Raw genomic sequence first — 13,578 nt, 5'->3', positions numbered from 1 at the left:
TTCCTTAAATAGCGATTTTTGCTTTTGGGTTGATGCATTGGGATTGGGTATTTTTAACTCAATACCGGGAGCTATTAGCGAATCGGTATTTTACCGACTGGATTTTGGCTTGATGCATGAGGCTGAATGTTTTTTAAAATATATAGCTACCTAATCCATTTGATTATAATTAAATTTGAAAATGTATGTATGAATTCCCAAAGCCACCCGTGACACAAGTTCTTATATAGATAATTCTATTATGTATTTGCCATTAAGTATAAAGTGCCTAGTGCAAAAATGCCTATGACCCCTCAAAAAGTGTATCAAATTCAAAATATTTATAAAGTGATTAAAATTGGGGCAAGCTGGACAGATGTTGTAATATTAATTATATTGGTCACAACGGTTATTGTCATAGTAGAATATTGACCCTATACCTTTTATAGGCCTTTATATGATAGTACATTTTTATACATATATCATCTCCTCACTATCTTAATTCAATCGTGTACTATGACAGATGTAAAAGCCTTACACTTTATAAGAAGGTGTGCATGTCTTCTGTATTATTGAGGCCATTCGGGAATCTACTATCAAGTTCTAAAATATATTTAGTTTCCTGTCTAAGTGCTCTTTCTCTATTGTATATATATATATATATATATACATATGCATTCTAACTTCTAACCGCAGAGTCCTCACTTCTAGAATATTCTTCCGGTATAAGTTAGGATTCAGAGGCTTCAACACTGCTCCTGCATGCCACTAGCTAGCACTGTACCACCCTGGAAATGAAGGAGTGGAGACGCATATTAGTGCCATCCCTGCATGGTGACATAAGTTCCTTTTTTTTCTGAGGTGGATCTGAAGCTTTGCTCGCAAGTTCGTCATTCTTCCAACATCTTCTAAAAGAAAATCCATTGTGCTAGAGAATGATGTCCAATCCTAAAACTACAGACCTCAAACCATGTCATGACTGTCGGAAACGGATATTAGTGACGGACCCGCACAAGGTGCGTCTCTGGTGCTTGAGCTCGGGGCACTACTAGAATTTGTGCAGTCAGTGCCAGCTGGTGCAATTTAAATATGGTGAGGTGGAAAGTGTAGACCTGATGAAAATGTGTGAGCGAGCCAAACTCAAACAGAGGTGTGCGGAGGTATTCCTCCCTGCAAGAAAATATTGAAACAAAATAAATTCAAATGGTGGATTTTACAGAACACCGCCAGTTATGAAAACATTGCATTTCAGGGTCAGTGTGCAATGTTTTCACCTAGACATGACTGCACACAAATTCAAGTATGCACTACCTTAATAACAATTACGATCTCACTAGCAAACCTGTATTGTGTACAATACTTTCTGCCAGCAGTTGCTTCTGTTCTCCATTTTGGCCTTTTGGCAACTCAGGAGATTGAGGCCAGAATCGGACAAGCAAGTTTTCCTCATACTAAGCTCTAGTAATAGAGGCCCCTTACTGTTGGCAATACCTATGTATTGCACTCTCGATGTTTTGTTCCGTTCTTCCGAGCCATTATCCACAGACATCCTCATTGCATGCTAAGATTGGCAATACAAGTGCCATGCTTCTCTGTGTCTGCAGAAGCCACCCGGGCAGTGCCTGCTGTTGTGACCAATGTTCATTAATTCATGGAGGCGATGAGGCGTAGTGTCAACAGCTGCGACCCATGCAACTCTTCGCTGTCCTTGCTCCACTGTTCAGCCTCACTCCTGTGTAACCCTTCTCTCCTTTCTTTGTGCCCCCTGGTCTGTAACCTGTCTCCCACTAGTTATAATTTGTTTAGTCAGTCATCTTCATTATGTTCACTCAACCCTTCTATCGATGCCCTGCTCCCCTCTAACACAGCTCTTTTCGGCCTATACTGTAGTCGTTATCAGCTCTCTCGCCTCTTTACCTCTACTCCGCTCGTTTTTCTCTCTCTACCCTTTCTCAGCGGTTTTGTTTTTCTTCTCTCCATTCCTGCTTTCGTTCCCCTTATTGTCACCTCTCTCCTTCACACCGGATGTGTCTTCTCTCACCTGCTGCATTTAGGTGGCTCTCCTCTCTCTTCTTTTCTGCTCTCTCATCTTTCTTTTCTCTTGTTGACATTACTTTAATCTCTGGGCCTACTTTGTTTCGTCTCTCAACTTGACATACTGATGACATACTCCCGAAACCGATTTTTGCGTTCAAGAGAAATAAAAATCTTAAAAACCATCTAGTCAAAGGCAAAATGCAGGAAGCACCTACCGCACACCAGAAAGCACTAACTGGCTCTGAACCTGTGTTAGGCAATCACCGATGCGGCAGTTGTCAGGCTTGCCCTAATGCCCCTATTGGTGACACTATTGATCCCCCTGAGCGCTCGGTCAAGCTATCTAGGATGACGAATTGTCGTACATCTAACGTCATCTACATTATCATATGCCCGTGCCGTCTAATCTATGTAGGTGAAACTGGACGTGAGTGTAGAACCAGGATTGGGGAACAAAAGTCCAATATTCGGACCAAGAAACTATCTGCCCCCTTAGTTCCCCATTGGCTGGAGAAAAATCACTCCGAACTAGACCTTAAGTGGTCGATCTTGGAGAGAATCTTGGCCTATCCTGGCAATGACCCTACCCGGATCCGCAGAAAAAGGGAGGGGTTTTGGATATATCTCCTTAACGCGGTGTCCAAAGGCCTCAATGACCACTGCCCCTGGGAGAATGCGATAATATAACTCTTTGGCGAATTGACCCCTACCGTCCTCCCCGCCTGATTGTTTGCCTGGATCCCTTTGACCTGGTTTTTTAATTCCCTTCCCCCCTGTTTTTGTTTTACCTCGTGATTGGGTTACTCTTTTGCCATGTACCAACCGATTCCTTTACCTATTTAGCTTTCTTCAATTTTTTTGTGGCCTTTGACTCGTGGAGTTCCTTGAAGGCCTTTCTTGGATCCCTAGTCACTGTTGATTCATTGCGCTCCTGTTATTGATTCCTCCCTGGTCTCTTCCTTGATACCTATTGGGGATACATATTTATCGTGCTATTAATATTTACTGTCCGATTCCCCCCCTGCAGTTATCAACTTTTGGGCGTGTTTACTTTTATCCCTCGAAGAACTTAAACTGCTATACTGTTCGGTCACCATTCTTTTTTAGTCTTCTTTTTTATTATTTACTTTTATTCTTATCTCCATCCTCGTCTGATTTTTTACTAGATTTTGGCCTTTGATATAGCTTTATATTTATTTACTTGTCCGTTATGCCTCTTTGTGCCTCCACCTTTACAAAATGGCCACCACGCTTTTCCCTGTATTCTCTGTAGTCCTCTTTTCACCTCCATGCTTCATCCCCTCGTTTAATCCTAAGCCGTCTATAGGCCAGCCTTCAGGTGAAAAACGGCTCATTACGTCCCCTCGCTCTCCTTTACATATCCTGCCATCAGAGGAAGCTCACGGACGATTTACTCCTGAGACGTATGCCGATCCATTTGCCCATCGCGGTAAGCGTTCCTCGGTAATCAGCTGGGATTCTATTCCCCTCTCTCTTTTGTCCACATGCGGCGTGCGAAGTTGTTCGCTGATCCCCCTATGTTCATTTTGGGACGTTAGTCTTTTGCCATCATTATTAACTTTATTAGACTGAGCCCCATTGCCTATGCCTGTCTAATACCCGGCGAATATTTGTTTTTAAATAATATGGATATCGCCCTCCCATTATAGTGAGGTCAGCCTAATGTTATTCCCTCAGTATTTCCGTTTTTCATAAAATATTATCTCTGCTGGCAAGATTGATGCCCTTTTCGTCTATAACATCATATATTGTTGTAACCTCCCTCTTTTTGGGTATTCAGGTTCTGTCTGTTTATCGTCGCATTGTAGTGTACCTGCCTTGTCCTTACAATCCTATATATATTTTTATAGGGCTGTCCTTAGGCATCCATCTCCTACCATAGCGCCTGATTGACGGAATTAACTGCTTTCCTTACCCTCCGATAAGATTACGCTGAAGCGCAGCCTCTGTTCTGGAAACGGATCATTTGCTTCATTGGCTGCGGCTGGTAGGTTATTCTTCTTTTCTCCTTTTTTATTTTATCTTCCATCAGATCTTTGTTGTTTTGTCCTATTATCAAGCTCTTTTCTTCATTATACATTTTTTGTGGATAGACATTTGACAGGCTCTTCGATCGCCCTTGGAGTACACTGCATTGCGGAATTTTTGTAGCTTTACTTCGGAAAAATACACGACCATTAGGTACCCTGCGACACCATCCTATATATGCACTCTCTTTATATCTCGCAACGATGGCCTATAAGGGTGCCTCTTAGATTTTCTTAACTTGATCCTTTCTTTAAATTCCTTTTATTTGGCTTCTAGTATCATTATTACCGTTTTATTTACGTCTTACTTTATATTCCATCATTTTCTATTTTATTTTATTTATTTTTCTCCTTATATTATCGATCTCTTTACGTGTCTAAACTTGTGGTGATGTATATTATCCGGAGGAGCCTCTCTGGCTCATTGATCTATACACAATTGTTTTCTCATCTTTACACAGGAAGAATCTTCGTATTGTGTAATGTTTCTCACTCTTTCTCTTTCTCTATCCTGTCCTTGCACTTTATTCCTAATTTTAAATGATCATACTTATCATCTAACCTCACCACCGTGGCACACCTGAATTGACTAACTTTGTTAATTTCCAAAAAAATGTGTAAAATGTATTGATAAAAACATGATGAAACCAAAAGTTAGTTAACTCTCCTTGAGGAATGCATTGTTTGTTGTGATTTGAACCTTCTCTGTGCCCTGTAAAATGTTTATCCCTCCCTTCTGTTTTGTCTTTGATCACAGGTGTGTTTGTCCCACACTACCTTTTTATCTTTGCCCTGATGAAGGTGTGGCCCCGGCTGGGGCTTGACACCGAAACGCGCGTTGGCGCTTCTTAGATTTCTGGGTAGCTGAAACGTCACTACCCATTCCTTGTGGATGGCAACCACTAAACTGCTATCTAATCATCCTGTGGCAGTTTTACGATCCTAATGTGTTTTTACCTATGTGGAAAAAAATGTATACTTTACATGTTTTTGTTATTTTGATGATGTTAATGTGGTATGTATGTCAGCATGATTGCGGTTTGTGAATGAGATGTGTGGGTCTTAGCTATTTCTCGTTGTGAATTCTGAAATGTTTATTTATCAATTCGAGTAAAAAGTTTGATCACACTAAAGAAATTAATAACATTGAGTGTGATTCAAAGACATCGCTGTTCTCCTGAAGTTTGTCTTGGTTTGTCCACGGTGTGTGTCTTTTTATTTTTGGACCCTCTTCAGGGCCTTGTTGAATTACTTTGGCAGGTAGCTTTATTTTTTGGTCTCTCTCGTCTCCCAACTTGAACACTTAACACTTTGAGGTTGGCCGCATTTCTGTAATTTCGTCTGATTGCATGAATTTTTCAGACATAATTTTTATTATTTCCAGGGTTCCCGCACAGGGGCGGGAATAGTCAGAGCTTATGACTTTTATGAGGATACCCCCGGAAGAGAACTAGGATTACAGGTAAGTAACTTATCCTTCTCTTCCAGGGGATCCTCATCAATAGTCATAAGCACTGAATAGAATAGCAAGCCTATCTTCCACCTGCAGGCAAATGAGAATGACCCAACATACAACAACAGCCGTAATCAGCTGTTGAACAGATTCCTCAAGGAGGCCTGGCCTACTTGGGTGTCTGTTCTGGTGTCTGAATCTAGACAGTTGTGCCTCGTAAATGTATGGACGGACCTCCAAGTCGCCGCCTTACAGATTTCAGATATGGGCACGTTATGGAGAAAAGCAGTAGTAGCCGCTTTTCCTCTGGTAGAGTGCGCTTTGGGAGTAAGCCCAAGGGGCCTCTGCGCTAATTGATAAGCTAGCTTGATACATGAAACTATCCATCTGGAGATGGACCACTTTGAAGCTGCAAAACCTGTTCTAATCGAACCATAGTTAACAAATAGTTGATTTTCTCGTGGACTTGGACCTATACAGATAGAATTTTTAAACTCTTTTCAGATCCAGAGAGTGTAAAGCCCTCTCAGCTGGAGTGGAGGGGTTAGGAAAAAAGGTGGGTAGAGATATGGTCTGATTCACATGAAAATCCAACGCCACCTTAGGGAGGAAAGAGGGGTGTGTCCTCAATACGACCCTTTTCAGATGAAAGACTGTATAAGGTTCCTTAGAGCAGAGAGCCTGTATTTCGTTCACTCTGCGAGCTGGTGTGATCGCTACCAAGAAAGCCTCCTTCCAAGAAAGGTGTTGTAAGTTTGCTTTGTGTATGGGTTCGAAAGGCAGACCCATCAATCTTGATAGCACCAGGTTAAGCTCCCAGGGCGGGGAAGGAGGCCAGACCGGAGGGTAGACCTTCTTTAAACCCTGTAAAAAGTCTTTAACAACCTGTAATTGAAAAAAGAAAGGTTGAGAAGGTGAACGTCTATATGCAGTGATAGCTGCTAAGTGCACCTTAATGGAAGGAAACCTCAAGCCTTCTTTCGCCAGATAAAGCAGTTATGGAAGGATGACCTCTTCCTGTCCTTTGGTTGGGTTACAATTGTTTTGAACACACCACATATAAAAACGCTTCCACTTGCATGCATACGGGTGCCTAGTGGACGGTCTTCTTGCTTCTTTCAAGATGGACAAGCAGTCCTGTGGCAGTCCTTAAATGGCCATACTGGAGGACCTCCGAAGCCATGCTGCCAAGTTCAGTGAGGGAAGGTTGGGGTGATGAATCCTCCCGTTCATCTTGGACACCAGGTCCGGTCTGCACGGCAGCTTCCTGTGAGGGCATTCTGATAGGTGCAGAAGGTCCGGGTACCACCATTGTCTCAGCCAGTCCGGGGCAATCAGTATCATCCTCGTGTGTGAAAGAGACCGCTTGGTCACCACCTTTGGGATGAGAGGAAGTGGTGGAAAGGCGTACACAAATGCCCCTGACCAGTCTATCAAAAGGGCATTCCCTTTCGATCTTGGTCGGTAGAATCTTGAGGCGAAGTCTTGGCATTTCGTATTTTCGTCGTCCTCAAAGAGGTCGATGGTGGGACAACCACAAGACTGAAAAATGTCTTAGACGGCCTCGTTGTTGAGAACCCAGTCTTCTCTGTCCTCGAAGTGACGACTGAGAGCGTCCGCACTCGCGTTCTGTTCTCCCGGCAGGTAGACTGTTGTGACTGACAGAGTCCGCGCCAGGAGCCAATGCCAGGGAGTTTGAGCTTCCAGTGACAGTGTGCGTGAGCGAGTTTCCCCCTGTTTGTTCAGGTAGTACATGGTGGTGGTATTGTCTGTCTGTACTAAGATCGAACTTGCCTGAATCGAGGGGAGGAAAGCCTTGAGGGCTGGGTGAAGAGCCCTCCGCTCCAGCATGTTAATGTGGTAGGATCACTCTTTTGGTGACTATAAACCTTGAGTCTGGAGAGGCCCCATGTGGGCTCCCCAGCCCTGCAGTGAAGCGTCCGTGATCAGCGTTTGAGCAGGCGGAGTTTGATGAAAAGGAATTCCGACTTGCATATTTTTCTTTTTCATCCACCAAGGGATGGAAGCTCTTGCTGCGTTTGAAAGACTTATTTTTTCGTCCCAGCGAGCTGTCTGTTGGTCCCACTTGTCCTTCAGATCCTGCTGAAGAGGACGCATTCGTAGTCTGGCATTGACAACCAGGAAGATGCATGATGCCATCAACTCTAACGGAGGCAATCCAACGAATAGGCAGCCTTCTGTTGAACAGAACCCGCTTGTATTTCTGTATGATGGAACACTGTCTCTCCTCCGAAGGAAACACTTTTCCTACCTCGGAGTCTAGCAGAGCACCTAAATAATGTATTCTCTGTGTTGGCAGTGAAGTCGATTTGTCGAAATTCACATGCAGGCCCAGCCGGTGACAAAGTTTGAGACAGTTCAGGAAATGACTCCTCACGCTGTTTGGAGAAGGGCTTTTCACCAGCCAGTCATCCAAGTACGGGTACTCAAAGATGCCTCTACGTCGCAGTGCGGCTGCCACTACCGCCATGCACTTCGTGAACACCCGGGGGGCTGACTTCAACCCGAAGGGCAGTGCTTTGAACTGGTAATAAGAGGATCCCACCTGGAATCTGTCTGTGATGCTGATTGATCGGAATGTGAAAGTATGCATCTTGCAGATCCAGCGAACACATCCAATCTCCCTGCCTGAGATGTGGATATATTTGATGGAGAGCTAACATGCGAAACTTCTCCTATCTGATTGATTGGTTGAGTGTCCGCAGGTCCAGAATGGGTCTGTATTCTGCCTTTTGACCCTTCTTTTTAACAAAGAAGTATCTTGAGTAAACCCCTCTCCCTCTTTGAGATACTGGCACCTTCTCGATGGCTGACTTTGAGAAGGGCCGCAACTTCTCTCTGTAAGAGCTTCAGCTGGTGACACGATGATGGAACTGGTGGGATTGAGGGAGGACGGTGTCGGAAACGTAGAGAGTACCCATTCTGAAGAGTAACTAGCACCCACCAATCCTTCGTGATAGCTCGCCACTCTTCGAGATGATTTGCGATATTTTTCCCCCACCGGAGTGGTGAACGGCGACTGGGGAAGTGGGCACTCATTGCTTTGTCTGCGTCTTGGCAGAGTTGTTACCTTGACGCTGGTTTCCTCCTCCTCTGGACGAACGTCTGCCCGATACTGAGATCTTTGTTGACCTTGTTTATCCAGATTTTTCTGCCAATGAGGGGTTTGAACCCTCTGTTGGGAGGATCGCCTATTGTAAGGCCTGAATCTCTTGCGGAATTCCTTCCTTTTCTCAAGGCCCACTGCCTTCAGTGTGTCTAGCTCTGATTTCATCCAGGACATTTCTTCATCAGTGTGAGCCCCGAACAGAGCGGAACCGGAGAAGGGAAGATTCAGGATGCGTGACTGCGCTTCTGGCTTGAGCGCCGTAAGACAGAGCCAAGATGTTCTTCTTGCGCATATCCCATGCGCAGAAGCATGAGCCATAAGGGTAGCTCCATCAGCTGCAGCGCTGATAACCTGGTAAGACACCAAGCTGCCCTCTTGCAAGATTTCTTCAAAATCTTTGCGGTCTTCCTGTGGCAACTTCTCAGTGAATCTCTGCAGTGAGTCCCACAGAGATCTGTCGGAGCGGCCCAGGAGAGCTGGTGCATTGGAGACCTTCAACATAGAGGCCGAAGTGCCACAAACCTTCCTACCCCACGAATCTTGTGTTTTACTCTCCTTATCTGGTGGAACAGTAGAGGAGGCAGCGACAGCATGGGTCTTCTTTGCCGCAGCAATTATGACAGAATCCTCGGGAGGATCAGCTCTAAGGAAGAGTGGATTGTCCTCCGGTGAGCGGTACTTTTTTAAGATTCTCGCTGGAGCGGTCTTAACACTTGCTGGTGTGAGAAAGATGTCCATCACTGGCTCTATGAGGCCTGGTACTAATGGCAGTAGAGGTCTAGATGCTGCCCTTTGGTGTAGAGTCTCAAAAATCACAGAGGACTTACTTTGCTAGCTTTGTCGCCCCTCTACCAAGAATGTCCTGAAAAGTGTAGACCTCATCCACCGGAGAGACCCTCGACGGCGGACTATCAGTCAGAGTAGGCTAGTAGTCTCTGTGGGATGTACGAGTAGAAGAAGAGGACAGAATTGCTTCTAGATCTAGACCTTCTGTGCGAGTGTGCAGGAGTGCGGTGCGAGCTCTGACTCTTGAAGGAAAACGTTCTCTATCCACAGCCTGTACCAGACAAGCCAACAGAGATCTGTGAACAGGGCTCGAGTAATGCTGCTCCCCTGTGGCTGTGGCCGTGGACCAGTGATGCAAAGGCCTGTTCCATCGTGGTGACAGATGGATGGAAGGCAATCTGTGCCTCTCTCGCCCCTCAGGAGACTGTGCAGGAGGAGGGGAGTTCACCCCTTCTTGTGCAGGCCTGGTTGGGAAATCTTGGTGTCCCCGTGACGCTGGACTGCTGGACATCGAGATCACCACCTCCGGAGATCTTGACGTTGATCCTCGGTGAGAACTGGGAGAGCCTGTTCTAGATGTCGGTGACTAGGAAAGGCTTACTGGTTGTGAGCTTCTTTGGATGGGTGCCTCAACTCCGATCTGGAGCGCCTCTGCACAGATTGTCGTCCCAACGGAGACGTCTGCCTCGACGCTGACTTTCTCCTCTAGGAAGGAGGACTTAATCTTGCAGCCGAACGTTCCCTCGACGTCGAATGTCTACCCGACGCCGATGGAGAGCCATGTTTCGACGTCCGCTGCCCCCACTCTGAAGACTGGTGTCTCGACATCGACCGGCGTTGGACTGCCGACGACAGAGATCTCTACCTCAACGTCGAAGATCTTTGCATCGATCTCAACAGAGATTTCTGCCTCGACGTCGATGATGGAGTGTGGTGAATTGATGTTGAAGTTCCTTGGCCTGGCTTCGACGGAGATTCTGCCTCGACGTCGAAGGAGGTGTCCTGTGCCTAGACGTCGAAGATCTCTGGACTGATCTCGACGGAGACCTGCGCCTCGACGTCGATCGCCGATTATGAGGCAACGACGGAGTAATGTGTATCTGATCTGGCCGCCTTCTTGCCACAGGTAGGGCAAGGGTCAAATAAAAAAGGCCTTTCTGAAGAAAATAAACCTTTGTTGGAACTCAAAAAAGGTGTCCCTTTCACTCTAAGGCAAAAAGACATCGAGTGAAAGCAGAAAAACTTGAATTTTACAAGGTATTTCTTGACAGAAGGTCCAAAAAGGAAGAGCTGAAAATCCAGGGTCCTGACTGAAGAAGCCGGAAAGAAATGACCTAACTGTCACCGCTGAGGCATGATGGGAAGGTAGGGGTCATGGCTGCCTTAAAGGCACGGTGCCAGTTTTTGTGTGAAAATGCTTTCATTTTCTATGCTAATGGTTTACAATGCAGCCTGTAGGCTAACAATGTCTACTTTATTTGCAGTTTACTCTTCATGAGTTTTACTCATTAAAGAACAGAGTTCAAGTACTACTTGCCCTCTTTTGTTTTTATATGTTTGCAAATACAGTTTTTTTTGTGTGTTATTGCATTGTTTAGCCTCCTAGAAGGGAGCTGCATTGGTATGAGGGGAAAAAAAAATATATATATATATATATATATATGTTTTTCATGTATAATTTTTATTATTTCCGGGGTCCCCGCACATGGGCGGGAATATTCAGTGCTTATGACTATTGATGAGGATCCCCTGGAAGAGAACTTACTGTCTCCGGTGATGCCTGGACAGAGCATGGTGTCCCTTTTACTTGATGTATGAGCAAGGAAAACCCCCGGCCCCTACTGCATATGCTGTGACTTCTGATGGTGCGGACCCCTCTCGACTCCCTTCTGTGCAGTCTGCTGTGCTGACTCTGCGCTGCCCAGGGACAGTCTGAGCCTCTGTAAGGTGGCCATTGTAACTAGTTATTGCTGCTGGACAGCTTAGTGCACCGTCTTAGCTCTAAATGGGTTGAATACCCTGGCAGGTTCAACTCCGCCAGTTAGTCCACCATGTCACGCAACCAAATCCAGGCTCTGGCCATCACTTAGCTCAGGGTCTGACACAGTACTAAGGGGTTACCAGCGACTCACCCAGGTGGCATGGTAAAGGAGACTGCCAGGGCAGGCGGCACAATACTTTGAATTTTAGTGCCTGTGCTACATGATACACACATTGCCCAAGCTCAGCAGCAGCCTAATGCACATTGACCAGGCAAATTCAACATAGGGCATTTGCGTCCTTGGCGAAAGGAAATGCAGCTGCAGGACATTTCCACTTTAACAGAACTGGAACGGAACGACCGCCCAATGAGATGACCCTGAACCTACTTCAACACAATCCCTACCAATGTTGCACTACAAAAAGATAACCAGTCACCATACAGCCTGATTCCAATACTATTCTTCTTCTAGAATGGACGTGCCCTCAGTGGCTCTGTTGTCTTCAACTCAGATTCTGATCAAAGCTTCGCACCACCCAGAGATGATGATGGGCAGGTTTTACGCCGCCGCCATTATGACAATACTTCTTGGACTTACAGTGGTAATTCAACATGCAGCCTTCTTCTTAGGCCTACAGCTACCCTCCATTGATGTTAAAAACAAATGTCTGTATGGAAATCATGCAGCATGTGCCAGCCACACCTGAGTTATTGTTCCTGTTCAGTAAGACCCCTCACAGACACTTTTAAGGGCATCTGGTAAAAGCCCTATTCTTCCCCACCCGAGAATAGGCTGCTGGCCAGACATTACAGACTGGCACCTAGCAACCATCATTACCTCACAAAACACCATACTTCCGAAAGTGTGGTGGTTCAGGCTTCAACCAGGAAGGCGAACCCCAACCTATTCCCCATGACTTCCTCATAGAAAGAGTCAGAGGACTTAGGTGTTCAGAAAACAAATGTTCCCTTTAGACCAGCCTGGCAATGAGCTCAGTCAATGCAGGTTGTTTGTTGGGCAGATATACGCACACATTCTGAGAGATCGACTGCTAGATGCTGCCGGCGGTCCCATAAGACCTCAGGGCTTCACTTGCTCAAACCATTCAGAATAGTCAAGATGCATCCAAAGACTTGATTCATGCTGGCCTTCATACTACTAGTTGCCTGGGAAAAGCAGTTGGCGCTAGTGTGGTGCTCCACTGAGATCTGTGGATGCATTCCACAGGATTCTCTGGAGACGAACAGGCCTTTCTCTTGGATATGCCTTTCCATGGCTCATGCCCGTTCAGTGCAAAAGTCAACTCTGTTTTAGAGTGCATTAAGGAATGTAGGTCCACGGCCCATTCTCTGGGTCTCCTGACCCTGCCAAACAGTTTACTCACAAGTTTTGAAGATTCAGAGGCTATATTAGGGTCTTAGCTAGCGCATAGGTAGCATCAGTTTCCCCAGCCTTTGCTGCTTGATCTTACCATTGTCAAAAAATCAAGAAAAAGAGCGACTTGGCAAATTAGTTGGAGTGCACCGGTATTGTAGTCCTGGGACACGAGGGGCAAACAGCATACATGCAGAATACTTCTCAGTACCCACTGACTCCCCCTGGACCCCTAGAAAAGGCCTCACTTGCACCACGTCTGTTAAGTGAAATACTATTTGTAAATACATTTTCTTTGATTTAAAAAAAAAAAAATAAAAAGGCAAATAGCAGTACTGTAAGACATAATATGATTGTGACATAAATGGTAAATATATCGACAAGACTTGAGATACAAAATTAGGAGGACACCAGGAAAGCGTTTTCTTAAATTGTTACAACCGACAAACTGGTACTCAATACCCAAGTTTCTAACATGTAGTTATAACTACTCCTACAACTTAAACATGCTTAGGATATCATTGCTAAGGTAAACATTCTAAGTACCTTATGTGTAGGAGGCTTTTACGTGTATGGAAATATTTGAGTGCTCTGATAAAAAAGATCCAGTTTCACCATTATTTATGTGACGACTTCAACGGGTATTTTTAATTGTGACTAATTTAATAGCAATTCAACTCAACAAGCAAAACGGGTGTTATGTGAAGGGGACAGCTACAAAAGAACGTATCTGTATATTTTGGTAAAGTATTGCTTTTTATTTAATATATTTTTTATCGTCTAACCATC

General features: G+C 45.1%; 1 protein-coding gene across 1 annotated transcript in view; it reads right to left on the bottom strand.

Moving 5' to 3' along the window:
* SPDYA (speedy/RINGO cell cycle regulator family member A) overlaps nt 1-13,578 on the bottom strand; it is a 702,161-nt gene that overhangs the window by 29,455 nt on the left and 659,128 nt on the right. The gene's annotated exons all lie outside the window — the stretch shown is intronic.

The sequence above is a fragment of the Triturus cristatus genome, chromosome 6, assembly GCF_964204655.1.
Source record: "Triturus cristatus chromosome 6, aTriCri1.1, whole genome shotgun sequence".
Lineage (NCBI taxonomy): Eukaryota > Metazoa > Chordata > Amphibia > Caudata > Salamandridae > Triturus > Triturus cristatus.
Note: the sequence above shows the minus strand (reverse complement) of the source record. Positions and strands in the feature narration are given on the sequence as shown.